General features: G+C 41.4%; 1 protein-coding gene across 6 annotated transcripts in view; it reads right to left on the minus strand.

Annotated features, from left to right (window-relative positions):
- Positions 1 to 27,167, minus strand: part of KL (klotho) — a 68,353-nt gene that overhangs the window by 26,530 nt on the left and 14,656 nt on the right. The window contains exon 1 of one of the 6 annotated variants that reach the window (XM_089304237.1): positions 6,434 to 6,668. The exons of the other annotated variants lie outside the window; for them this stretch is intronic. The gene's annotated coding sequence lies outside the window, so the exon portion shown is untranslated. Of the gene's footprint in view, positions 1 to 6,433; positions 6,669 to 27,167 lie in introns of those variants that run through there. 6 annotated transcript variants of the gene reach the window in all.

The following is a 27,167-nucleotide window of genomic DNA, read 5'->3' on the forward strand; positions in this document are numbered from 1 at the left end:
TAAATAAAATAAATCTTTTTTTAAAAATCCACATGATCATTTCAATGCCAAAAAAGCATTTGACAAAATCCAAAAGTCTTTCTTAGTAAAAACTCTCAGAAAACTAGGAATAGATGGTAACACCCTTAATATGATAAAGCACATTATGAAAAACTTACAGCTAAAACACCTTCAATGGTGAGACTGAAAGCTTCCCTTTTAGATCATGATGAATCAAGACAGGGATGCCTGCTTTCATTATTGTTGTTCTACATTGTGTTGCAAGTCCTAGCCAAAGCAATTAAGCAAGAAGAAATAAATAATCCACAAAAACTATCAGAGATAAGACACAAATTCAGCAAAATTTTAAAGTACAAGATCAACACACAGAACCCAGTTGCATTTCTATTTGACAGCAATGAACTATCCAAAAAGTCAGTTAAGAAAACATTCTATTTATAATGCATTAAAAAGTAACAAAATACTTAAGAATAAATTTAGCCATTCTCACAACTTCTATTTACATGGCACTGGAGGTCTTAACCAGGAGAGTAAAGCAAATTAAAAAAATAAAAGGCACAATGATTGGAAAGGGCAGCGAGGGCTTGTTGCTCCTAGAAAGCATGATTTTCTATGTAGAAATCCCAAGAGATTTTTAGAAAAAAGCAGTATAACTAATAAGTGAATTAAGCAAGTTGGCAGAAAACAATGTCTATATGTAAAAATCAATTGTATTTCTACACAAGCAGCAAACAATTGGAAAATGCATTTTGCATACAATACCACCTAAAATAGCACCAAAATTTTAAAATAATTAGGAATAACATAACAAAATGTCACAATACTGCTACAATGGTTTCTATAAGACATTGCTAACAGAAACTAAAGAAAATTTACATAAAGGAGATAATAACATTTTATAGATTGGAAGACTCAATATCCCCAAGTTATCAGTTCTCCCTAAATGGGCCCATTAACTCAACACTATCCCTTCCAAAAATCCTTCTAACTCTGTAGAAACTGATAAGCTGATTTTAAAATACATAGGATATGGCTGGTGCTATGGTGTAGTGGACTGAGCCTCTGCCTCTGTTGCCACAGTCCCATAAGGGCGATGGTTTGTGTCCCAGCTGCTTCCATGTCTGATCCAGCTCTCTTCTATGGCCTGAGAAGGCAGAGGAAAATGGTCCAAATGCTTGGGCCCCTGCACCCATGTGGACGACCAGGAAGAAGCTCCTGGCTCCTGGTTTTGATAGACTAAGCCCTGGCTATTTTGGCCATCTGGGGAGTGAACCAGTGGATGGAAGACCTTTCTCTCTGTCTCTCCCTATTTCTGTTTGTAACTCTAACTCTAAATAAACAAATAAAAATTTTTTCTTTCTTTTTTGACAGGCAGAGTTAGTGAGAGAGAGACAGAGAGACAGAGAGAAAAGTCTTCCTTCTGTTGGCTCACCCCTCAAATGGCTGCCATGGCCGGCGCCTGCGTCAATCCGAAGCCAGGAGCCATGTACTTCCTCCTGGTCTCCCATGCGGGTGTAGGGCCCAAGGACTTGGGCCATCCTTCACTGCACTCCTGGGCCACAGCAGAGAGCTGGACTGGAAGAGGAGCAACCAGGACAGAACCTGGCGCCCCAACTGGGACTAGAACCCAGAGTTCCAGCGCCACAGGCAGAGGATTAGCCTAGTGAGCCATGGCACCGGCCACAAATAAAATTTTTAAACATTAAAAAAATAAAATAAAATTCATAGGATAAAGGACACAGAACAGTTAAGATAACTTAAAAAAGGAAGAACAAAGTGAAACATTCACACTACCTGATTCCAAGTCTTACTGTAAAGCTAAAATAATCAATAAAGAGTGATGTTGTCAGGATAGACAAATAGGTCAAAGCAGCAAATTAGAACATTCAAAAAAAAACTCAGCCAACTGATTTTCAACCAATGCACCAGTGCAATTATATGGCAAAAGGAAAATCTGTTCAACAAATGGTCCTGTGACAATTGAAAAAATATCTAAAAAAAAGATTCTAACCTTAAATCTTATATAAAAATTCATTTGAGACATATTATAGATCCAAATCAAAGTGCTACAACTATAAGGCTTGCAGAACAAAACATAAAAGAATAGCATTTTGATTGTGGGGTAGGAAAAGATTTTTTAGAACACAAAGTACCAAGCATAAAAATTATGATGAATTGAAGTTCACCAAAATTAAAACCTGATCATCAAAAGTTAAAAAAAATGAAAAGGCAAATCAATTCATTTGGTAGAGGAAAATTATGTTTATTATAAATAAATAGTTATATTAAATAATAATATCCAAATAAATACAGATTGGCTATCTCTAATCTGAAAATTCAAAGTTCAAAATGCTCTAAATCTGAAATTTTTTGAGCACTGACATGATATCACAGGGGAATATTCTACACCTGACTTCATGTGATGGATCATGGTCAAACACAGGCATGCTACAATATTGTATAAAATTATCTTCAGGCTATGCATATGAGGTATATATGAAATATGAATGAGTTTTATGTTGAGATTTGGGACACAACTTCAAGATATCTCATTATGTTTGTCCAGTTATTGAAAAATGTGAAAAAACATCTTAAATCCAATCACTAAGCTCCAAGCATTCCAGATAAGAGACATGCAACCTATATAATAACCCCACCAATCAACCGTAAAAGGGAAATAACCTCACTTCCCATCATGAACAAAAGATTTGCATAACCCTTCAGAAGAGAAACTTAATCAATGGCCATGAAGCACAAAGCTCAGCATCAACATCATCAGGGAAATGCAAATCAAAACCACAATGAGCAATCACACACACTAAAATGCCTACAATTAAAAAGGCTGGCAACAAATTCCAGCAAGAATGTAGGGCAGCTAGAACTTTCATACATTGCTGGTAGAAGCAGAAATAGTTCCTCCACTTTCAGAAGCTATTGGGCAATTTCTTATAAAGCTAAAGGTAGACCTTTCCTATAATCCTATAATTCTATACCTAGGTAAATAAGCCCACAAGAAGACTGGGACAATATCAAGATAGAAACTCACCAAAAAATGCAAGTATGCTTGTAGTAGTTTTACTCATAATAGAAAAAAAGCCCAAAACTTTCACTAATGTCCAACACCCGGCCATGACAGCTTTTCAGGCATGGAAAGCCAAGACACTCTGGCAAAAAATGACCTAAATGAAAGATCTCTGTGAGTGAGATCCCAGCCGAAAGAAGGGGCCATCAAAGAAGGAGGTTTCTTTCTTTGAAGGGAAGAGAGGACTTCCACTTTAATTATGGCCTTGCTAAATAAGATCAGAGTTTGTGAACTCAAGAGGCTTCCATAGCCTTGGCAGCTCATGACAAAAGCCTTGGGTGATTACTGACGTCATAAATAAAGAGTCAATTGTTAAATCAACAACATGAGACACTGTGCACTTACTCCCCATGTAGGACCTCTGTCCTTAATGTGTTGTACTATGTGAATTAACAGCATAACTAGTCTTCAAACAGTACTTTGTACTTTGTGTGTCTGTGTGGGTGCAAACTGTTAAAATCTTTACTTAGTATAGAGTTGATCTTATGCATATAAAGATAATTAAAAATGAAGCTTAATGAAGAATGGGATAGGAGAGGGAGTAGCAGGTGAGATGGTTTGGGGGTGGTAGGGCAGGTATGGAGGGAAGAACAGCTATAATCCAAAAGTTGTACTTATGAAAATCATATTTATTAAATAAAAGCTTTCTATAAAAAACAGTGTGTCTATTTATGCAACAGAACAGTATTCAACAGTACAAAGAAATAACTGCTGTTTCATAAAATATTATGGACTAATCTAAGAAATATCATGTAAGACAGAAGAACCAAGACCCAAAGTGCACACTCACATAGTTGTATGATTCCATTTACGTAACAACCTAAAAGTAGTCTATATTGATAAGATCAGAACATCAGTCATCTATGAAAGATGAGAACTGACTACAAGAAGTCACAACAAAACTTTCTGGGGTAATGGGAATGTTCTATAACTACTGGAACCTTTGTTACATAATATAGCTAGTTGTCAAATTGTTATTTCAAATATTTACATTATAGCAGGTGTCTGGAACAGCAATTAAGATGCCGCATCCCACATCAAGAGTGCCTGGGTTTGAGTCCTGGATCTGCTTCTGATTCAGCTTTCTGGTAATGTGCACGCTGGTAAGTGACAGGTGATGGCTCAAGTATCTGGGTCTTCGCCACACACATGGGATGGGAGACCCAGATTGAGTTTTGGGCTTCTGGCCTTGACGTAGCCAAGAACTGGTTGTTGTTGGCATTGGGGGAGTGAACCAGAGGATGAAAGGCCTCTCTCTTTCTCTCTCTGCCTTTCAAATGAACAAAATAGAAACAATCATTTTTTAAAATATGCATCAGTTTTAAAAATCTATAAGTAGGAGCCAGCACCATGGCCCACTAGGTTAATCCTCCGCCTGCGTTGCTGGCATCCCTTATGGGCGCTGGGTTTTAATCCTGGTTGCTCCTCTTCCTGTCCAGCTCTCTGCTGTGGCCCAAGAGTGCAGTGGAGGATGGCCCAAGTGCTTGGGCCCTGCACCCGCATGGGAGACCAGGAGGAAGCACCTGGCTCCTGGCTTCGGGTCGGCACAGCGCTGGCCATAGCAGCCATTTGGGGGGTGAACCAATGGAAGGAAGACCTTTCTTTCTCTCTCTCTCTCTCTCTCTCTCACTGTCTAACCCTATCTGTCAAATAAAAAAAAAAGAAAGTAAAAAAAATTCAATAACTAGATAAACAATGGATGAATATCTTAGTTGTAGGCCAGGGACAGAAGACAGCTACCTAGGATTTATGTGGCGAGAGGGCAGTTATGTTCCCTGAAACATATGTTCATCCCTGAAATGATCAGAGTAATCTGTTACTTTCTAAAAATTCAGTCAGTTTTCTTTTAATAGGAACCAATACTCATTCATTCATTTATACATTCACATTTAATAAACAATCCATGAGGCAACTTTTCTAAGGGTTTCTTTATATGACCCTCTTCCTCTAGGGAGGAAGAAAGATAATAGATGAAAATAAAACAGAGAAAGGATGGACAGTGACAGGGATTGGGATAGCAGGTGCAGTTTAGACAGCAAAAGTTCTTTTGAGGAAGCATTGTTTGAGGATAGACTCAAAAGTTGAAGGATGCTAAACAAAACCAGGTCAGGTGGCGTGGAGAGGCACAGGAAGCACATTCCACACTGTGTTGGGCAAGTGGTTAAGAGCATGCACTCAACCAGACTGTTCTAATTCTGCACCCTCATTGGTTTTATGACCTTGGATTTTTAATCTAATTTTCTGTGCCTCTGTCTCCTCTTCTTTAAAACAGGAATAACAATAGTACCATATGATCACATCCTTATGTGGATTAAAAGTCTATGGAATGCACATAGAATTGTGACTGGCATGTAGCAGGTGCATATAAAAGCTTATTAGGGGTGGTAGTCATGTCATTTAATTTATGATTTTTAAAGATCACTGACTGTTATATGGAGAAAAATTTCTAGCAGAACAAGAAAGGAGCAAGATTAGTTACCTAGCTATTGCAATGGTCCAAGCAAACAGTGGCTCTGGGTTGGGCCAAAGAAGGTATGAGAAATGGCCAGATGTAGGCTCTTGGTGAAGGCTGAATCAGTGGAATTTGCTGATGAATTGGGTGTGACATGTGAGGGGGAAATGAACCAAAAGCCACAGGAAAAGCCCAAGGATAAGGGGCTAGGGAAGGGAAGGGATGGAGTTCCCTTTGTTGTTGTCTTTTTGTTATCTCAATGAAGATGCTCTGCAGACTACTGAGTGTGTGACTCTATAGTCGGAGAAGATGGATGGTACTGACACACATTCCAGGGGCGAACAATACTGAAAGGATTGGGTATTATCATTGCTCAGATTTTTTAGAAACTGAAATGGAATAATTATTAGAGGATTAATTTAATCCTACAAGCAATCTTTATTAAACTGACCAATGGTGAAAGAACTGAATTGCAGCCCATGCCCAATCATTGGAACAGCTTCTTCCTAGCTACTTCCTCCCCAGGAAGAGCAGCCCTCCAAGCCTTCCAGGTGTTGCTTCAGTGCTAAAACAAAGGTGCCCTCTTTTGAAAAAGTCACAGGATGAAAACATTTCAGAAATTACCAGAGATGTGTTTGGTTTGGAATCCTTTCCCTTCAACTTCAAGAACAGTATCGCAATTACAGCTCAAAGGACTTTGTAAAAGTAACTGCAACCCTGCACTGTTACATAAATGTACCAAAATAAACACTTTAAAATTCCACTTTCATGAACATACTTTTCTCACTTGAGGGGACAAGACATACAGAGGGAGAACGAGACAGACGGAGGGAGAGACAGAGAGTTCCTATCTGTCAGTTCATTCCCTGAATGACTTCAATGGCTGGGGCAGCACTGACCTGAGGCAGGAGCTGGGAATGTAATCCAGAGATCCTCAATAGATATCAGTCACAGGGGTCTCAGCCACTTGAGCCATCACCACTGCCTTCCAGGGGCTGCCTTAGCAGGAAGCTGACTCAGGCAACAAACACAGGCACTGTGATAGTGGCCACAACATCCAGCTGACATCCCAACTTCTAAGCCAAAGGCCTGCTCCTGTTCCTCATGAACATCTTGAACACCTGTGATCAAATACCTGGCAGCCCAGCTCTTCGGCTACATCCAGATTAATGTCTCCTTACCCCTCACCTGGGACTACCAGTCTCAAATGACAATCGACCATCTGTTTCAGATTTCTCTCTTCAAGGAAGCACTCTCTAAGTACGTCTTTACTCGTAGGAGTATCTTCCCCATTTATTCAACTGAAAAATTTTCTCCAATTCACCTCAATTCCCATCTCCCTTGCAAAGTTTTGTTTCCCCAGAAGCATTTAGGCATTCCTTCCCCGATGCACTCTGTACATGTACAGTCAGAGTAGATACCATGCTTCTTTTTTTTAAATTACTGTACCTGATCAATTCAAAGGAATGGCAAATAGTATTTTTTATTTTTATTTTTAAGTTTTATTTAAGTTATACAAGTTTCATGTACTTCAAATATACAGATTTAGGAACATAGCGATACGTCCCACTCTCCCCGCCCTCCCGCCCACTCTCCCCTCTTCTTCCTCCTCCCTCTCTCATTCCCATTCTTAATTTTTGCAAAGATCCATTTTCAGTTTACTTAATGATTGTATAGTTAACCCTACACTAAGTAAAAGAGTTCAATATCATGCTTCTTCAGAGATCTTCATAAATTAGTGACTCTTCATCAAGAAGAGGGCCAGGCATCGTGGCACAGAATGTTAAACTGCCTCTTGGCACACCCTCATTCCATATCAGAGTTCTTGGGATCAAGTGCTGCCTCTGCTTCTGACCCAGGTTCTTCCTAATGTGCCTGGGAGGCAGCAGACGATGACCCAAATACGTGAGTTCCCTGGAAACGACTGGGATGGAGTTCAAGGCTCTTGACTTCAGCCTAGTCATTTGGGAAGTAACCAAGCAGATGAAATCTCCCCTCTCCCTCTCCACCTCCCCCTCTGTCTGTCACTCTCCCTCTCCCTCCCTTTCTGTCATTCTGCCTTTCAAATAAATAAATAAATTTTTTAAAAGAGAGTGTAGAAGGGTACCTCAAAAAATCAAATCAAAGCAAAGTTTATTTTGGTGCAATATATTTTGAAAGCCGTGCATACAATGGGTTTCCAACAAGTCCATGAGAAAAATGTATTATGAAAATATTATGCATGGGCTTCATATTGTTTGCACTAAAATAAACATCTTTTAATTCCATTTTCCATGAAATTTTTGAAATTCCCACATTATGTACTCTCTCCATCGACAACTGGATTGAATGAAAATAACCTGTATATCAAACAATGTGGGATTAGCCTTTCATTAGTTGTGTCAGTCAAATAGTTGTTGAATAGCTACTATGTGCCAGTAATCATCCTTATATTCCCTGAAACAACCTACAGTGCCAAGCAATAGGGACTAAGCAAAGTTAGCCAGGAACAATCAAGTGGAACAAATTACTTATTAGTGGCAAATGATTACCATTCAATTTATTATAGTATCACTAACTACAAGTAAACCATGTATAGTATTATATAATTTACAGAATTATATACAAAATAAATACAGAATTATGTACAAAATAAATATAAATAAGACAGGATTGTAAAGGATTTGTACCACAGGTCAATATTTATTATCTCTTTTGAGTAAACTTTTTTTTAATAAAATTTGAGATTTTTTTACATTCCTTTATTCTCTGATTTTCTGACTTTTATATACTGCACATGCATTGCCTTTCTAATGAGAAAAAAAAAAAAAACAAGAAAAGGAACTGAAATTTTTAAGTTCGGAGAATTATCTTATTTACTACATTGTTTTTCTGTGCTAATGATGCCTGCTCTGCTTATTTTGCTATGTTTTCATTTTTTTCACAAGATGGATGGCATAGATATTCCAACTCATTCAACCTCTCACTAGTCAACAATTATTTATTAATTTGCCAATCCCTTATTGTTATAACTTTCAGTTGTTCCAAAATCTCAGAAAAACAGCAATTGCTTACATTTTGACCTTTTAATTTTGGGGGAAAAGTTGTTAAAAGATTCCTAGAATATCAAACTGGAAAGTTGAGTATTTGGGATTTATTCATTTTTTAAGATTGCTTCATTTATTTGACAGAGAGAGACAAAGACAGAGAGGATGAGAGAGAGGGCAAGAGAGGAGAAAATATTCCATCCGTTGGTTTACTCACCAAATGGCTGCAACAGCTAAGGCCAAGGCAGCCTGGAGACAGAAGCCAAAAACTTCATTCCGGTTTCCACAAGGATGGCAGGGGCCCAAGCACTAGGCCGTCTTCCACTGCTTCTCCAGGTGCGTTAGCAGGGAGCTGGATAGGAAATGAGCAGCTGGAACCTTTACTCCACTCTGATATGAGATACTGGCATTGTAAGCAGCAGCTTTACCCACTGCACCACAATGCCTGCCCTGGGATTTGTTTTCAACCACTTGATCAGGTTGATTATATTATTCATCACCAAAATGTCTGTGGCCAAGCTGGATTTCATCAAATCAATTGGAGTGCTCAAAAAAAGCCCAAAACAATCCAAACAATTAAGCCAAATAATTGGGCTCTTTTCTTTTTCTTTTTTTTTAAAGTTCTACAGGTTTTTTTTTTTTTTTTTAAAGATTTATTTATTTATTTATTTATTTGAAAGGCAGAGTTACACAGAGAGAGGAGAGGCAGAGAGAGAGAGAGAGGTCTTCCATCTGCTGGTTCACTCCCCAGTTGGCCGCAACAGCCAGAGCTGCACCGATCTGAAGCCAGGAGCCAGGAGCTTCCTCCGGGTCTCCCACGCGGGTGTAGGGGCCCAAGGGCTTAGGCCATCTTCTACTGCTTTCCTAGGCCATAGCAGAGAGCTGGACTAGCAGCCAAGACTAGAACCAGTGCCCATATGGGATGCCAGCGTTGCACGCCAGGGTGTTAACCCGCTGCGCCACAGCACCAGCCCCAGGCTTTTTGCTAACTTGTGCCATAGCTGGGTCCAATGAACTGGGGGCTATTAAGCCTTTAAAATATACCCCTGAGTAGAACTGGCTGGTGCTGAGAGAGAGCAATGGAGAATCTAAGCATGGGAATTATGATAAAAAACAAAGATACAAGAAATTACCAAATGTCTTGTAAAAATGATAGCAGCCTCATTCGAGTAAGCAATAAATAGTTTGTGGTCTTGGGGAAATAAGTTTCCAATAAGGAGTATGGAACTCGAACAAGAAATGTCTCAATATAAAGTTATTTGCATTAGGCAGAACAGATCACAATAGATGAGATTAAATCCCTGAGACAGTGACGATCAAAGTCATGCTCCAAATCCTCCATTGCTGAATGGTGAAAGTTGAAACAATACTGCCAGTGCATAGATACAGCTAGGCTCCTGGATAAAGGTGATAATTATAGGAAAGTAAAGACAAAGGAAAATCTGAGAGCTATTTCAAAGCATGAACTGGGAAGAGCATGGTGTGTTAGCTACACATTGCCCACACACCCGTGAGCAAGCCTTACTGTTGAGCTGGGTTGGGCTCCCTGAGCATTCTCTCAGATCTCTTCTGGCTGATCTGGGATGCTGTTGACCAGCTTGGTGCTGTTGCACATGTCTTATCCTCTAGGGGACTGGTCTGGGCATTTTCTCATGGCAGTTGCAGAGCAGCAAAAGATTAAGCAGAAACTCACAGGCATTTACCCAGCATCTGCCAACATTATGATTGCTATCACCACACTGGGTACAGCAAGTCACACGGCCAAGCCCAGAGCCCAAGGTGGTGCTGAATCCAACCCGAGAGTGGAGTGCACTGCAAAGTAATGAAGAGATGGGAAAATCGACACCTATAGCTCAATCAGTCTGCACTATAGCGCCCTAGATTTAGGCTATAATAGAGAAGGTGTTGAAAGTGACTGCTCATGCGCAGTGCATGGCTAGACGAACGCATGAGTCAACCTAGAGAGCAGAGGATATTTGCTACTCTCAGGCTACATCCACAGTCTCAGAAATCTTTGTTCATCTTTTAAAATGACTAATTGGATAGATGGCTTAGTTTCCATGCCAAGGAATTTAGTCATTTATTCTACAAATACTATTCAACACCTACTGGATGCCAGACTTATAAGTTCTGGGAATACAGAAACAAACAAAATCCCAGGCTTCCATGCGTGCTATAACTTACTGCACACTCACACAGATGGCAAAACCGGATCTCAGTATTCCTGAAAACACAACTGAAAGGAAGATGTAAGATCCCACTATTGTGATCTTCCACCTGGCCCCGAAAAAGCCGTGTGGTCCGTTTCATGACATCTGATTGCACAATTGGTTAAGATGGTCAGGGTGAAAGCTGTATCTGTATACAGTTGCTGAAACCCTCTCTTATTCTGTCCAAAAGGACTAAGTTTGAGATTAGATGTCCTTTAGAGTCTCAAGAAATTATGGCACATGCTAATTTTGAGAAATAGACAATAAGATAGAAAATAAATTTCACTATAGTAAAATATACATAAAATGACCACAAGGATAGATTTTATGTTAAGTGCAGAGCTCCATAAATGGCTTTTTAAGCACATACTATGTACTGACTGTCATACTAGGTTCTAGAGACACTGAAAATGAGTAAGGCACAACACCTGCTCTCAAGGAGTTTTTAATGTTGCCCATTGGTTTTAGGTCGGGGGACTAAGAACACCCCTGCCCCTTGATGATTATTACTTGCAAGCACAATTCCCAGCGTCTAAAGGGCCTGAAGTTCTTACCCAATTCTGCATCCTTCTCATAAAGTCCCCTTTCTTCATTCAGTTAATTTCAGGTGGGGATGGCCAAACGCAAATATAGCATACAAATACAGTATACACAGATAACCCAAATATGAATCTATAAGAACTACTCAGTCAAAGCCCTGATCTACAGGTAGGCAAGATAAAAGCCAATGTAGATTTCTCAAATCGTGCTGGAATTTTGCAGTTTTGTTACTTACAGTCATTTTGTATGGATTTTTCCAAAGTAGGCAACATAAATGGCCATTTTTTGGGGACCGGTGCTGTGGGATAGCTGGTAAAGCTGCTGCCTGCAGTGCCGGCATCCCATATGGGCACCAGTTCGAGACCCGGCTGCTCCACTTCCGATCCAGCTCTCTGCTATGACCTGGGAAAGCAACAGAAGATGGCCCAACTCCTTGGGCCCCTGCACTCACATGGGAAGACCTGGAGGAAGCTTCTGGCTCCTGGCTTCAGATTGGTGCAGCTCCAGCCATTGTGGCCAACTAGGGAGTGAACCAGTGGGTGGAAGACCTCTCTCTCCCTCTTCTTCTCTCTCTGTGTAATTCTTTCAAATAAATCTTTTTAAAAATGGCCTTTTTCATTTGTTTTTAAATAAAAACTCTATTCAAATTAAATAAAATGACTTTGTAATGCATGTTGAATAAACATCAATAAATCAGAGATTAAGCTTCTTGCTTCTTTGACTTATCTGTACAGAACTAATCAACATCAGTTAAATCACTCTATTGAATTCTAAATCACACTGCTACCAAATCCTTCCAAATCATGGATGCCAGGTTGTTGACAAAACACCCAGCTTGTGCCCAGAATCCATCCAGTCCATTACTCACAACATTATTACTGGAAACAGAGGGGAGTTCCAATTCCTAGGAGCTTTAACCTCTTTTACTAAAAGCAACAATATGAAAACCACGAGGCAACAGGTAAGGAGGTATACGTTCAGTTGTAAAAAAGGGACAAGATAAAGAATTCAGATAAGTGATGATGTATTCACAAGGTCAGCTAAAATAATCTCAAGTTCATCCAATAGGATCTTGTGAGTAAGCCAAATTGCCGTAATCGCCAAAGTAATTCAATAATACCCTCATGAAACAGCTACTCTATTTCAACAAAACCGAGACAAGCGTTTTTCTTCCACAACACTCCTTTCTAAATATTCTCCCTCGGCCTCCTCACCTAATTCTTCAGTTCGAATTAACAGTAGCAGAAGCTAACCAACTCTCCCTGAGACCCTAAGACCATTTATCTCTTCACAGGCTTATTTATAGCTCTTTGCTTTTGAACTAAATCCATTGCCCTTGTTGGAGAGAACATTTTTCAAGCGCAGAAAAACTGGCATGTGAGCCTCCGAGGGTTCCCACAGTCTCAGACAGGGTGAGGTTACAGGGAGGTTGCAATAAGCTTTATGGAGGAGCGGATGGCAGAAAGCAAGCCACCTGTGACTCCCCTTCGTTCCCATTTGCCTTTTGGAGCAGCAGGTTCTATGTGATCTTAAGGCCACGTTTTCCACACTACAGACTGCATTTGTGGATCAACCTAAGGAGAGCCTCGGACATTCTGACAACGGAAATGCAGCAGATTAGAAAATATCAGGGTGTACTACATAGAATAAGAGTAAGTGTTGTTCCATGATCTTTTTTTTTTTTTTAATTATTTATGTAAGGTGAACAAATTTCACGTGTTTCATATATACAGATTTAGGAGCATAGCGATACTTTCCACCCTCTCCTCCCTCTTGCCCACTGTCTTCCTTCTTTTCTTATTTTTTCTTTTAATTTTTACAGTAATATACTTTACCCTCCACCAAGTAAAGAATTCAATAGTAAGAAGAAAAAAAAAATCACTGTTCCTCAACAGTAGAGACAAGGGCTGTAAACCATCGTGACCTTTTCTCTCAGTTTATAAATGTCAGTGTGCAGAATGCCTGCCTTACTGTTGGCCAAAGTCAGAAGAGTTTAGAAGTCACTGGCCCAAGCCACAGGACATTTTCACTGAAGCATTTATTGAGAACTTACTATGTGCCTGGCTCAGGTCTAGAGCTTGGAATCCAACAGTGAGTACATCAGACAAAAACCTCCGCCTCATGGGGCCCCCATTTTACAGGAGGTGTGACACTCAACAAGAACAAAATAAGTAAATGTAATCATAAAGGATGTTAGAGGGCAACACATTCCACAGAAAATACAGAGACGAGAGGCCTGGAGTGCCAAGGAGAGGAGATTCCATTCATTTTGTATTTATTTACGTTTTTGATGGTGATGGTACTCACAAACATCTTCATTTTCCTTTCATTAAATATGTTGTAGTTTTCATCTCTACGGTCAGAACCAGATGTGTTTCTATTTCTATCAGGCAAATGTCATTTCCATTGCTTTCGGTTTAACCATCTGTCCTTAAAGAATTTCAAATACCCTAAATCCTGGCAAAACAGCAGACAGGACAGTGGCCCCTCCCTTCTGTACTCCACTTCCCCACCTCAACCACCTCTACCACCGGAATGGCAATCAGGATGGGATTAACCAGGCAGGCCTGCTCTGGGACCTTGGCTCAACAGACTCCAGTAGCCCTTCTACCCTATTTCCAAGTCCAGGAAAATTTTCCCCTACTGTATCCCACTGTGGTCAGAAATAATCTCCAAAGATTATTCTTTATCACAAAACAAGCTGGTCTCTTTGGGCTTTGGCTGAATTCACTCACAAATGTTTTTCAAGGTGTGTTAATTAACACTACCTAAGCCTCTTGGCCCTGGCGTATTGAACAACTATTAAATCCAAAGAATTAGCTTCTGTCTGGGGATTTCCTAAGAAATCTCAGATTGCATTTTCAATAGCTGTTAGTATGCTGGAGGGGCTTTGTTTTTTGTTTTTTTTGTTTTTTTTTTTTTTTTTTTGAAACTTGCTCTTACTGGTTCTTCTCATCAGAAGGAAAAATTAAAAACCCTAGCCCAAGAAATTCCTGTTCACACATTTCATCGGCCCTACCTACAAAATTAACGATGTGCAGAATCTGCTGGAGACCCTGGGGGAAGTTCTCCTGGCAGCTGGTTGTAAGGCTGCACTGTGGGGAGAAGCAGTTTTAAAGGTAGGGTGGGGGCCAACACCATGGTGCAGCAAGTTAAAGCCCTGGCCTGCAGCGCCGGCATCCCATATGGGCACTGGTTCTAGTCCTGACTGCTCCTCTTCCAATCCAGCTCTCTGCTATGGCCTGGGAAAGCAGTAGAAGATGGCCCAAGTCCTTGGGCCCCTGCACCCATGTGAGAGATCTGGAAGAAACTCCTCGCTCCTGGCTTTGGAATGGCACAGCTCCGGCCTTTGCAGCCATTTGAGGAGTGAACCAGTGAATGGAAGACCTCTCTCTGTCTCTACCTCTCTCTCTAGCTCAGTCTTTCAAATAAGTAAAATAAATCTTAAAAAAAAAAAAAATTGGGTGGTGGGTGCAGTGACCTCAGAGCATAGATTCAGGGAAGTGAGGACACTGGCTCTGTGGCTATTGGGGGCGGGAGGGGTGTGGAGAACATTCCAGGCAGATAGAAGAGGGAGAATAAAAGGCCCCAAGGCACACAGCAAGGCCTCCACATTTTTTCATCCCCTGTGAGGGTCCTTCCAGAACAGCGGACGAACGGCAGCAGTATCAGCTTCCTCTGTGACAAAAGGGAAATTTTTAAACCACAGGGCTTAAACATGAAAGGAAAAGAAAAAAGAGCTTTTTAATCAAATTGTAAGTGACATGGTGTTTCACTCCCCCACCTCCATTATTTCTCAGAGTAGCAAGAAACACCGGAAACAGTCGTCCACAGTTTGCATGGCAGCTCCTCCTAAGAGATCCTTTGATTTCTTTCATTTTTCAGAAAAGAGAATTGCAAAGGAAAAAAAGAGAGATCTGAATTGAAATGTATTTTTTCTCATGACTGCTATTTGAGTTCTCAGGGAATCATTACTTCATTAGGCAAATATTTACTCAACAGATTATTAAGCAGGGCACTGTGAGGGGTCGAAGTGCAGGTCCACAAAATAATTATGGTACAAGATTGAAGGTCAAAGTGCCGAAAGATGAGTTTTTTAGAAAATGCAATGGTCTTCATAGGAAGGAAAGGGAAATCCGAGAAGTCTTCACGGAGGAGGCTGTTTTTAAAACATGCGTTGGGAGACGTTTAAGTCCTGGGGAGATGGAAGACATTTCCGGCAGATCACAGCTGCAACTGAGATACAAGTTCAGGCTGATGAGGGAAAGGTGAGGAACAGAGCTAGCTAGCTGGCGCCCACACCCCCCACCCTTATGTAATCCATCACCCACCTGTCAGTCAAGTGACCCCTCCCCCCAGGATGTATCTCCTCCTTCCTGGGACCTGGAGGCAGTGCTATGTAACCACTCCCCTTTTCCAAGCTCATAAGAAGCTTGGTGAGGGGAGGGGGCTCTCTCTCCTCTCTTGGATCCAGGGAAAGCCGGGTATGGAAGCCCCTCTTGACCCTTCCTGGCCCACTCTCCCTAAATAAAGCCCTCAGGCACCCTTGTATTCTCACTCCGTTAATGAACCTCATCATGCTGCACATTGCGTTTGTACCTGTACTTAGAACTCTTCTCGAAGTAAAAGGCAAGAAAGAGCCTAAAATAGGACTTGGGATATGACCTAGCCCACAAGAGGTCAGCGAGGCCAACAACGGTGCTCTGGTCGAAGTGAGCACCGATAGCCCATCCTGTGGGTGATCCACCATGGACACGCAACCTCAACGACGACTGGGTGACGGCAGATCACAGGGAAACTGTCCCAGCCAGCGCTGCCCTGTTCCAGACCCGCTACTTTGTAAGCTAAACAAAACACTTATTGAAAAGCCACTAAGTCTAGATAACAACTGCAACAGGTGCATTTGGGCCAGTGGTGATTACAAAGCTGGCAATGGGGACCCTCTGGGCTGTTCATGGAGGTGAAATACTTTGGTGGTAAATCATTCTCCGCCATTTCAGATGCCAATGTGGAGAAGGAATTGGAGGCAACATGGAGAAGAGGGGTTCTGAACCAGGAATAGGGGTTCAGAAATCCTGAGTTTTGATCCCAGCTCTGGTTCCTGACAGGCACAGAAAGTCAGTTAAACTTTGAGTCTCTCAACAAACTTACCTAAAAGAACTTCAGAAACTATACAGCATCATTCAGTGATACTGGATTTTTAAAATTACCTTAGTTAATTCATTCATATAGTTTAAAATCAAAAGTACCAAAGGCTTATGGAAAACAGTATGCATCTCCCGACCTTTGCAAACCCCCACTCCTGTTACCCACAGATAATCCCATTTAACTTCTAGTCATTTCTTCCAGTAATTACTACCATATTCCTAAATACTATGCTTCTTCTGAATTCAGAAATTCACTGGGATAGTGAGGAGCTAGCTCTTTTACATCCTCCACTTTTCTTTCCTTATTCTCCCAAATGTGTGTTCATATTTAACTCATTAGCAGGATTTATATAACATTTCCTATACAAAACTGTTCATTATGGAGCCAAAGGCACTATATCACTTCTCTGTGCTAGACAATTTCCTTTAAATACATAATCACCTCATTGTTCAATTTGCATAATATCCCATATGTGCCTTTTAAACTGCTTTCCTGATTCCGTCATATTCTCTGCCATCCTCTACACTACTGAGTCTTCTTGGTCACTTAGAGCTCTTCCGTCCCTGCTGGAATCTTGCATCCTCCAGATTGCTCTCACCCTAGGATTTTTCTTAATGCCTTAAGGATTGCAACCATACTTCTTCTACATTCTGTCGGTTCCTACTTCTGTATTGAATTGTAATTTTGTGGGTGACTTATCTTTCATGAGCTTTTCAATAAACACTGAAGGTAAGCATTCTAAATCCCTACATTATCTTTACACTCACTATGCTAGAAACCCTGTAGGTTCTTTTTTTTTTTTTTTTTTTTTTTTTTTGACAGGCAGAGTGGACAGTGAGAGAGAGAGACAGAGAGAAAGGTCTTCCTTTGGTTCACCCTCCAATGGCCACCGCGGCCGGCGCACCGCGCTGATCCGATGGCAGGAGCCAGGTACTTCTCCTGGTCTCCCATGGGGTGCAGGGCCCAAGCACTTGGGCCATCCTCCACTGCACTCCCAGGTCACAGCAGAGAGCTGGCCTGGAAGAGGGGCAACCTGGACAGAATCCGGCACCCCGACCAGGACTAGAACCTGGTGTGCCAGTGCCGCAAGGCAGAGGATTAGCCTAGTGAGCCACGGCGCCGGCCCCTATAGGTTCTTTAAAGCTGAAGGCTCACGTTCTGCAGTTCTGAACAAAATAATTAATAAAATAATTTACTGGGGCTGGTGTTGGGCATAGCAGATTAAGCTCCCGTCTGCAATGCTGGTACCCTATGTGGGGAATATTCAAGTAACAGCTGCTCCACTTCTAGTCCAGCTCCCTACTATTCTGTCTGAGAAAACAGCAGAAGATGGTCCAAGTGCTTGGGCCCCTGCACCCATATGGAAGACCGGGAAGAAGCTCCTGGCTCGTGGCTTTGGATTGGCCCAGCTCCAGCCATTGCAGCCATCTGGGGAGTGAAGCAGTGGATGGAAGACTTCTCTCTCGCTGTCTCTCCCCCTCTCTCTCTCTGTAACTCTGCCTCTCAAATAAATAAATCTTTTAAAAATAAAAATAATTAAAAAAATTTTTTTTCATATTCTCTCATTCTTCCTCAGTTTGTGTGTTTAATTTCCTTTATATTGTTTTCCCTGATTTGTATTTCTGTTTGTTTATTTTATTCTTGATTCATGTTGAAAGCTTTCTTCAACTATCTGTGTTGCTTGACTGTCCATTCAAACTCAAAAGAGAAAGGACTTAAAAACTGGTTGGTGTCGGCACTGTGGCATAACAGGTAAAGCCGCTGCCTGTGACACCAGCTCACATCCGGCTGCTCCACTTCCAGTCTGGCTCCTTGCTAACGGGCTGAGGAAAGCAGCAGAAGACAAGTGCTGGGCCCCTGCCACCCACATGGGAGACCCAGATGAAGCTCCTACTCCTGGCTTCAGCCTGGCCCAGCCCCAGCTGTTGTGGGCATCTGGGGGTAAACCAGTAGATGAAGTTCTCTCCCCGTTTCTCTCTCTCTCACTTTGACTTCCAAATAAATAAATGTCTCTAAAAAAAAAAAAAAAAAAAAAAACTGGTCAAATAGTATCAGCATGGGAGCACCTTCTGGAGGGAAAGTTGTACTCTCTGCTAATTTGTCAGACTTGCAGTCATCCCATTAGGGGGCGTCTACTCCCAGATGTTGCTAGGTGAGATCCTTACATTGGAGCCATTCCAAGTCTTCAGAGAGCAAACAGTCTTCCCTTTTTCTACTTGAGAGACAGATGCCATCAGCTTACAAAAGTGAAAACGCTGTTGTAGTTACACTTCCAACTGGGCCTGTGCCTCACCCTGCCCTTTGCCCCAAACTTCCATGCTCTTCAATCCCTCCAGGAAACTGAACCTCCAGGCACTGGCCTTGGAGCAGGAGCATAGTAAGCACCCTCTGTGATTAAGCAGATTGCTTATTGATTCAACAAAGAGCTCTTTATCTCATCTAATAAAATAAATGTTCATAAACATCTATTATATATTAACTATTGCAGAGTTCAATAACTGGCAAATCTAACCCATAGTTTTTTTTAAGATTTATTTGTTTATTTGAAAGGCAAAGCCAGAAAAGAGAGAGAAACAGAGAAACAGAGATCTTCCATGTGCTGGCCCACTCCCCAAACAGCCAAGCCAAAGGCAGGAGCCAGAAGACTCCTCCAAGTCTTCCACAGGGGCACAGGGGCCCAAGCACTTGGGCCATCTTCTGCTGCCCTCCTAGGAACACCAGCAGGGAGCTGGATTGGAAGCGCATCAGCCAGTACTCGAGCCAGTGCTTACATAGGATGCCAGAGCCATAGGCAGCGGCCTCACCCACGACGGCACAGCTCCAACCATTATCTAATGATGAATGAGGCACATTGGGATGGTGTGTGGGGGGAGCATTGATTCTTGCTCCTGTCATGACTTTCAGATGTGTGAGGTGTTATAAACTCAAAGTCCATCGAGAAGTTTACTTTGGTCTTTGTTACAATTTTTTTAAAAAAAATTTTTGTTAACTCTTGAAAATCAAGAAAGTTCATATAAAATTCTGAGTTTCTAACTTCTTTTGAAAACTTGGAATCTGGGAGGACCATAGCTCATCCCTGCTGACAAACATGTAAGATCTATATTCACCAAAGTTTATAACCTTTCCTGCCCCTCAATTCACTCAGTAAAATGACCTGTTTGTACACTTCCCAGCAGCTCTCCCAGAAGGTCATAGATGCACCAAGAAGTCAGCTCACAGGATTCTCTAGTAAGGTTACTTGCTTACTAGAACTGTATCTGTAAGTAATAAAATCCAAGGGATCCAAAAGACTCCACTAAGAGACTACTGGAATAGATAACAGAGTTTGGAAAGTGGCAGAATACAAAATTAACACACAAAAATCAATAACCTTTGTATATACAGATAATGTCATGGCTGAGAAAGAACTTCAAGATCAGTCCCATTCACAATAGCTACAAAAAATTAAATACCTTGGAATACATTTAACCAAGGACATCAAAGATCTCTACAATGGAAATTGCAAAATATTAAAGAAAGTAATAGAAGAAACAAACAAATGGAAAAATCTTCAATGTCCATGGATTGGAAGAATCAATATCATCAAAATTTCCATACTAGCAAAAGCAATTTACAGATTCAACATAAACTCAGTCTAAAACCTAAGAACATTCTTCTCAGATCTAGAAAAAACAATGCTGAAATTTATATGGAAACACAGGAGACCCTGAATAGCTAAAGCAATCTTTTTTTAAAAGATTTATTTTATTTACTTGAAAGCATTACAGAGAGAGGTAAAGACAGACAGAGAGGTCTTCCATCCGCTGGTTCACTCCCCAGATGGCTGCAACGGCCGGAGCTGAGCCAATCCGAAGCCAGAAGCCAGGAGCTTCTTCCGTGTCTCCTACATGGGTATAGGCGCCCAAGGACCTGGGCCATCTTCCACTGTAAAGCAATCTTATACAACAAAAACAAATCCAGAAGCATCACAATATCTGATTTCAAGACATACTACAGGGAAGTTATAATCAAAACAGCTTGGTACTGGCAAAAAAAAAAAAAAAAAAATAGATGGGTAGACCAGTGGAACAGAATAGAAACTCTAGAAATCAATCCACACATCTGCAACCAACTTATCTTTGACAAAGGAGCTAAAATCAATCCCTGGAGCAAGGACAGTCTCTTCAACAAATGATTCTGGGGAAACTGGTTCTCTGCATGCAGAAGTATGATCAAGACCCCTACCTTACTTCTTACACAAAAATCCACTCAAAATGGATCAAAGACCTAAATCTACTACCAAATAAGATCAAATTATTAGAGAACAATGGGGAAACCCTGCAAGACGCTGGCATAGGCAGACTTCTTGGAAAAAAAACCCAGAAGCTCAGGCAATAGGAGCCAAATTGACAAATGGGATTATCTCAAATTGAGAAGCTTCTGTACTGCAAAATAAACACTCAGCAAAGTGGAGGAACTGACAGAATAGAAGAAAATATTTGCAAACAATGCAACTAAAAACGGATTAATATCCAGAATCCATAAAGAGCTCAAGTAACTCAACAACAACAAAACAAACCAGTTAAGAAATTGGCAAAGGACTTGAACAGGTATATTTCAAAAGAAGAGATCCAAATGGCCAACAGACACATGAAAAAATGCTCAGGATCACTAGCCATCAGGAAAACGTGAATCAAAACCCATTGAGGTCTCACCTCACTCCAGTTAGAATGGCTTTCATACAGAAATCAACAAACAACAAACGTTGGTGAGGATTTGGGGGAAAACGTACCCTAATCCACTATTGGTGGGAATGTAAACTGGTTTATCCACTATGGAAACCAGTATGGAGATGCCTCAGAAATCTGAATGTAGACCTACTGTAGGACCCAGCCATGCCACTCCTGGGAATTTACACAAAAGAAAAGAAATTAGCATACAAAAGAGTGATCTGTAACTCCCATTTTATTGCAGCTCAATCTACAATACCTAAGATACCAATCAACCCAGATATCTGAATATGGAAGACTGGACAAAGAAATTATGGTATAAGTACACCATGGAATACTACACAGTAGTAAAAAATGAAATTCTGTCATTTGCAACAAAATGGATGCAACTGGAAAACATTACACTTAGTGAAGTAAGTCATCCCAAAAAGACAAATACCATATGTTCTCCTTGATCTGTTGTAACTAATAGAGTACCTAAAAGGTATCATATAAAAGTGAAATTGACACTTTGAACAGCCCTTGTCTCAACTGTTGAGGAACAGTTGGATTTTTTTTCATACAATTTGTTGAACTATTTACTTAGTGTAGGGTTAACCTTACAAGTGTATAAAGTTAATTGAAAATAGATCTTAGTAAAAAATAAGAATGGGAATAGGAGAGGGAGGAGGAAGAAGGGTGGGAAGGAATGAGGGGTGGGAAGAATCACTGTGCTCCTAAATTTGTATATATGAATTGCATGAAGTTTGTATACCTTAAATAAAAGGTTTCTAGATAAAAAAATGAAATTAAAAAAGAAATCAAATCCAGCATTATAAACTGTAACCAAAATGTTATATAATAGGTTCAGATGATAATATTTAGTTGATTGAATATATATGCATATATATGGGTATTTCTAAAGCCAACTTATTATCCTAGCATAATAAAGCTGATTTGAAAGTCAACATTGCATTCTGGGATCACAGACATTGGTTATAGCAATTCTCCCATTTCCTTAATTCATTATATCTGGGTCTCCTGGAGACTATCAGTTCTGCCCATGGCATCTAGGTCTTCCTCAGACTGTCCTTATCCATCATGAGACATTATTTTAACTATTATCACCAGTGGTTTTGATTTTGTTAACTTTGCTTTTCTATTATTTCTATGCCTTCTTGAACTTGGGTTCCTTGGCAAGTGTCAGGAGTCTACACGCCATTCCAAATTTGTCATCTGCAAGAGTGGCCTAGCAAAATATTTTGCCCTTATGATTCCAACACAGCCATCAGTTACTTTAAAGGGTCATAAGAAATAAGGTGTTTGAAGAATGAAAATTTTCTTAAGTTTAAAAGTGAAAAAATGTAAGCTTCAGAAACAAAAGCAGACACAAAAGCAAAATCATGTAATGGTTAATAAAAGCACAGCAATACAGATGTTCCTCAATTTACAGTATGATGAGGTTATAACCCAATAGACCTATCATAGTATGAAATATTGTTCTGTCGAGAATGCACTCAATACAACTAACCTGCTGAACATCAAAACTTAGCCCACCCTATCTCAAATGTGCTCAAAACACTTAAATCAGCTTACAGTTGGGAAAAACCATCTAACACAAAATCTATTTTATAGTAAGTGTTGAAAATCACATGTAATATATCGAATACTGTGTTGAAAGTGAGAAACAGAATGATTTTATGGGTACATGTTCATACCATCATAAAATAGAAAAACCATAAATTGAACCATTGTAAGTCAGAGACTATCTGTACTGAGAGAAAGAAGAGAAATAGAAGGTAACATGGACTTATAGAGTAAGTCAGCCAAACTGTCCTCAAATAATTTTTATTGCAGTATGTACCTTACCTGGTAACATAATGGTCATATCTCTGTATCTAATACTTTCAATCATTGACAAACCTCATAAACTTCTTGGGACCAAGGAGAAAAGTGTATACAAGATAGTGCTCTCACTGCTTGCAAAACTACCTCTTAAGAGTACTTACTGGTTAAACAAAAATGTACTCTGTTTATCAAGTGCTAAACACTGACAGATGCTGGAAACCTTGATTAATGGGAGGCCTGCACCTGAGAGAAAGTGGCTTAACAATATCCCAAAGGGTTTACTCCTAGCCTTACTTCTTAACATCCTATCATCAAAGGGATGAAAACTTAAAAGGCATGAATCCACAAATATGGAAATTCTCCGAAGTTTGATTTAAAAAGAGAATGGAATATGTAAATATATGCAGTGACTAGTAAAATTAATTTTTAACATGTTGGTACAATATTTATGTCTTCACTTTTACTTCATTTAATGTTCATAGTTCAAAAGGTCAGATACATACATAGTTCATAGTTCAGCACTCGCTTCAGGTCCCTACCCCAGGGGCAACCGCTCTTGACTTCTATGACTTTCTCCTTGGGAATTGGCACATCTCTGTAGATCATACTTCAGACAGTACCCACGGACTTCCTGGTGTGGTAAATGCGGTTTCAGCTCTTTCACACAGCCAGTTAGTTATTCAACAGTTTAGAGTCTAACTACCATCCATTACTGACATTATTCTGACAACATGAATATTACTCACAACTGGGTACTGTTACATAGATTAACTTCTAGGGAGCCAGTCATTGCAATGGTTTGGTTTTTTTTTGTTTGTTTGTTTCTTCATTTTCTTGGCTTTCTTTGTGCCTATGGCTAACTCTTCCCACAATTTCCTGTAGCTTCTCAACACAAACTCCAATAAGGTCACATCAGACTCCATTATGTGTCTTGGAGATACACTTTAATCATTTCCCGTCTGTGCTGGTTGCTCTCCAGTCTGCTGCACAGCTGACTTCCAGGCCTACACTTCATCCTCACATCTCTGGGATAGACCTTCAGTTGCTGTATCCTATGTGTTCTTCTCTCTGGCCATCATCATTTTATGTGGCAGTGATCCTCCAATAACTTTCTGAGAAAGGATTCACAATCCCGTGAATGTCTGGAAATCTCCTGATGCCTTCATGATGAATGAATGATAATTTAGATAAATGTCAAGTTCTAGGGTGGAAATCATTTTCATTCCCTTCTTTGGAATGGCGTCCCTTATTAGCCTTTGTGGTAGCCATGAAAATGTGCCAATCAGTTCTCCTACTTTAAACAGCACAGTTTGTTGATGGCACCAATTGCTATACCTTTGGATCCACCAGTGCGATCAGTCTTTAGTCTGTGCTTTTCATAAGCTAGCCCTATATGATGGAATGCAGCAGGGTGCTAATGCAGACCTTTGCTGTAAGATGTGGACTTCTCCAATACGCAGCATTGGCTCAAGAACTCCCCATCTCTCTGGATGGATCTTTCTTAGATCTGCACTGCCACCAGAGACTCCTCCCACCTCATTCTCTTCCACCTGATGCTCCTTCCTACCCACTCCCTTCACAGGTGTAGACTGGATCATGACCTGTCTTTCCTGGCTCCTCTTTTATCCTTCACAGGATATCCTTCAGTACGTGTCTTGTATATCTAATTGACTCCCTCTTGACATTTGTTTCTTAGAAAGACTCATATTAACACAAATAGGTTTGGGGAACCAGACCATTCACTTCCTGGAAGAACTCCATGCTGCTATGCAGGGGTAGATAGTCTCCTGGCACAAATGGTGTCCCAGGTGCTGAATAACTCACAAGTGATTTCAGGGGAAATGTCATTATGGAGCAGAATGTAGCTATAGGTGCAGTGAACTAGGCCTTCCCCATGCCTACAAGGAAATGAAAATTGACTGCTTCAGAGAATTTTATACTGAGACCCTACAGGCCGGCGCTGCGGCTCACTAGGCTAATCCTCCGCCTTGCGGCGCCAGCACCCCGGGTTCTAGTCCCGGTCGGGGCACCGGATTCTGTCCCAGTTGCCCCTCTTCCAGGCCAGCTCTCTGCTGTGGCCCGGGAGGGCAGTGGAGGATGGCCCAAGTGCTTGGGCCCTGCACCCCATGGGAGACCAGGAGAAGTACCTGGCTCCTGCCATCAGATCAGCGCGGTGCGCCAGCCGCAGCATGCTGTCCGCAGCGGCCATTGGAGGGTGAACCAACAGCAAAGGAAGACCTTTCTCTCTCTCTCTCTCTCTCTCACTGTCCACTCTGCCTGTCAAAAAAAAAAAAAAATTTAAAAAAAGAGACCCTACAGAGAGATAATGGCAAACTGAGGGCCATTAATAAGTCATTAAAAGGACAAGAAGGCCTCACTGGTAGCTCACAGAGAGGCCTTTATCTCCTGGAGTGAAAGAGTAGGCATAACTTAGCAGTGAATCTAGGATTTGACAGAGTTGCTGGGATCCAGGAGAGTTTAAGTGCTCAGACAAGTTAGGTCTGTAGGCCAAGGTTAGGGTACTGGTTGGAAAACCCTGTGACTAAGAATCATAGGCTATGGCTGCCCTTAAGGTGGCTAACTTTCAGACCCTGGGGAGTCCTTAGGGCTTAAAGAGGTGGCCATCATTCCCTACTAGGAGTACTTTCCTCTGCTGATGACCTTACCCCTCAAAGGCAACAGGAACTCCCTCCAGGGGGTGACATGTCAATAACTTAGGTTAGATCTCAGTGTAGCTCCTTGGAGGCAGCTGCGCCTGATGGAGGAGGAGAGACGTTCTACATGCATCAAGGAAGCTTCAAGACTTAGTATGCGCTGCATAAACCCAATTTGAGAACGCTTGACTTAGGAGCAGGCATGTAAGACAGGACAAGAAAGAATTCACTGACTATCGGGTACTTGCCTTAGAACTTGGTCTTAATGCATCAGCAAGGTCCCCGAGGGGTGGTCAACCCGATTTGAGAACAGCTCTGAGAAGCTGGAGGAAGTGCCGGAGAGAGTTGTGCTGACAGAGGATAGAGGAAGAAGTAAAGAAGCTTAGAGAAGGAGCCGTGTTGGAAGCAATATCGTATGTGAGGCCAAATCACCCCTCAGAGGACCCTGTTTCATAGGAGTCCCAGGGAGGCAGACACAGCATCCACCAAGCCACCAGGCTCCAGCACCACCGGGCAATTCAGAGTGGGTGCTCCTCTCAGTCCGGGGCTCCTGGTGGGAGATGGCCACAGAGCGGGGCATGTCACCATCCCCGGGGACCGTGAGACACTGAGGTGACAGAGACAGTCAGTTAGTGGCACTTAACTGCCAGGAGCCAGGGAGTTGTAGAGATGGTTAACAGAGCATGGCAAGACAAAAAATCATGATTCCTTGCTCAGCTCCCAGACCTAACCAGTTTTCAGATCTATAACTCACTGGCTAAAGAGATGGCCAGGTGCCCAGGAGGAAGGACACTGTAACACCGCAGCTGCTGTGTCCTATAACGACTCCCTCAGTGCTTCACATTCAATGGGGAAATGTGTGTCTTCCCATTCCAGGACATTTTCGTGAATTGCTAAATGATTTCCTTTCTCTCTAGTTCTGTCACCGACTGCTGTGAGATGAACCTCCCCTCATTTAGAGGATTGCAATCCTAAGTATTTCTTTTCTATTGATTCTGTGGGTTAACTAGGCTTAGCCAGACAGTTCTCCATGCATTTCAGCAGAGGTCACTCATGTGGCTGCATTCAGCTAGGATCTCAGGTAGGGCTAGAATGTCCCAGATGGTCTTGGATCCCCCAAAGTCTCTCTCCAAGTGATCTCTCTCCTCTCTCAGTAATGTAGCCTGTTGTAAATTTGTTTCACGTAGGTGCTGCTCCATCATCCTTTTTAGGCCTTCCATAAATTGTCTGTGACCCAGTCATGCCCAGTCACCTTTGGCCTAATTAAAAATTCCCCTCCCCATGTGGTCATTTGTGATAGAGTGAACTTGTTCCTCATTTCACTTACCCAAAACCCAACACAGCCCACAACTGTTGACCATGTGGTCAACAGCAGAGTCATGTGAATAAGTTCCCCCTTTGGGCAGGTATTTTCTCTAGCCAACCCACAACCACTACTGGAAAGCCAAAGGGATAAGGCCCATGCAACTTAGTGAAGACACAGTCCCAAGGGTTCTCTCTCTTTCTCACTCCTCTTCTC

This window comes from Oryctolagus cuniculus, chromosome 9, assembly GCF_051225735.1.
Source record: "Oryctolagus cuniculus isolate XC-2025 breed Fujian yellow rabbit chromosome 9, ASM5122573v1, whole genome shotgun sequence".
NCBI lineage: Eukaryota > Metazoa > Chordata > Mammalia > Lagomorpha > Leporidae > Oryctolagus > Oryctolagus cuniculus.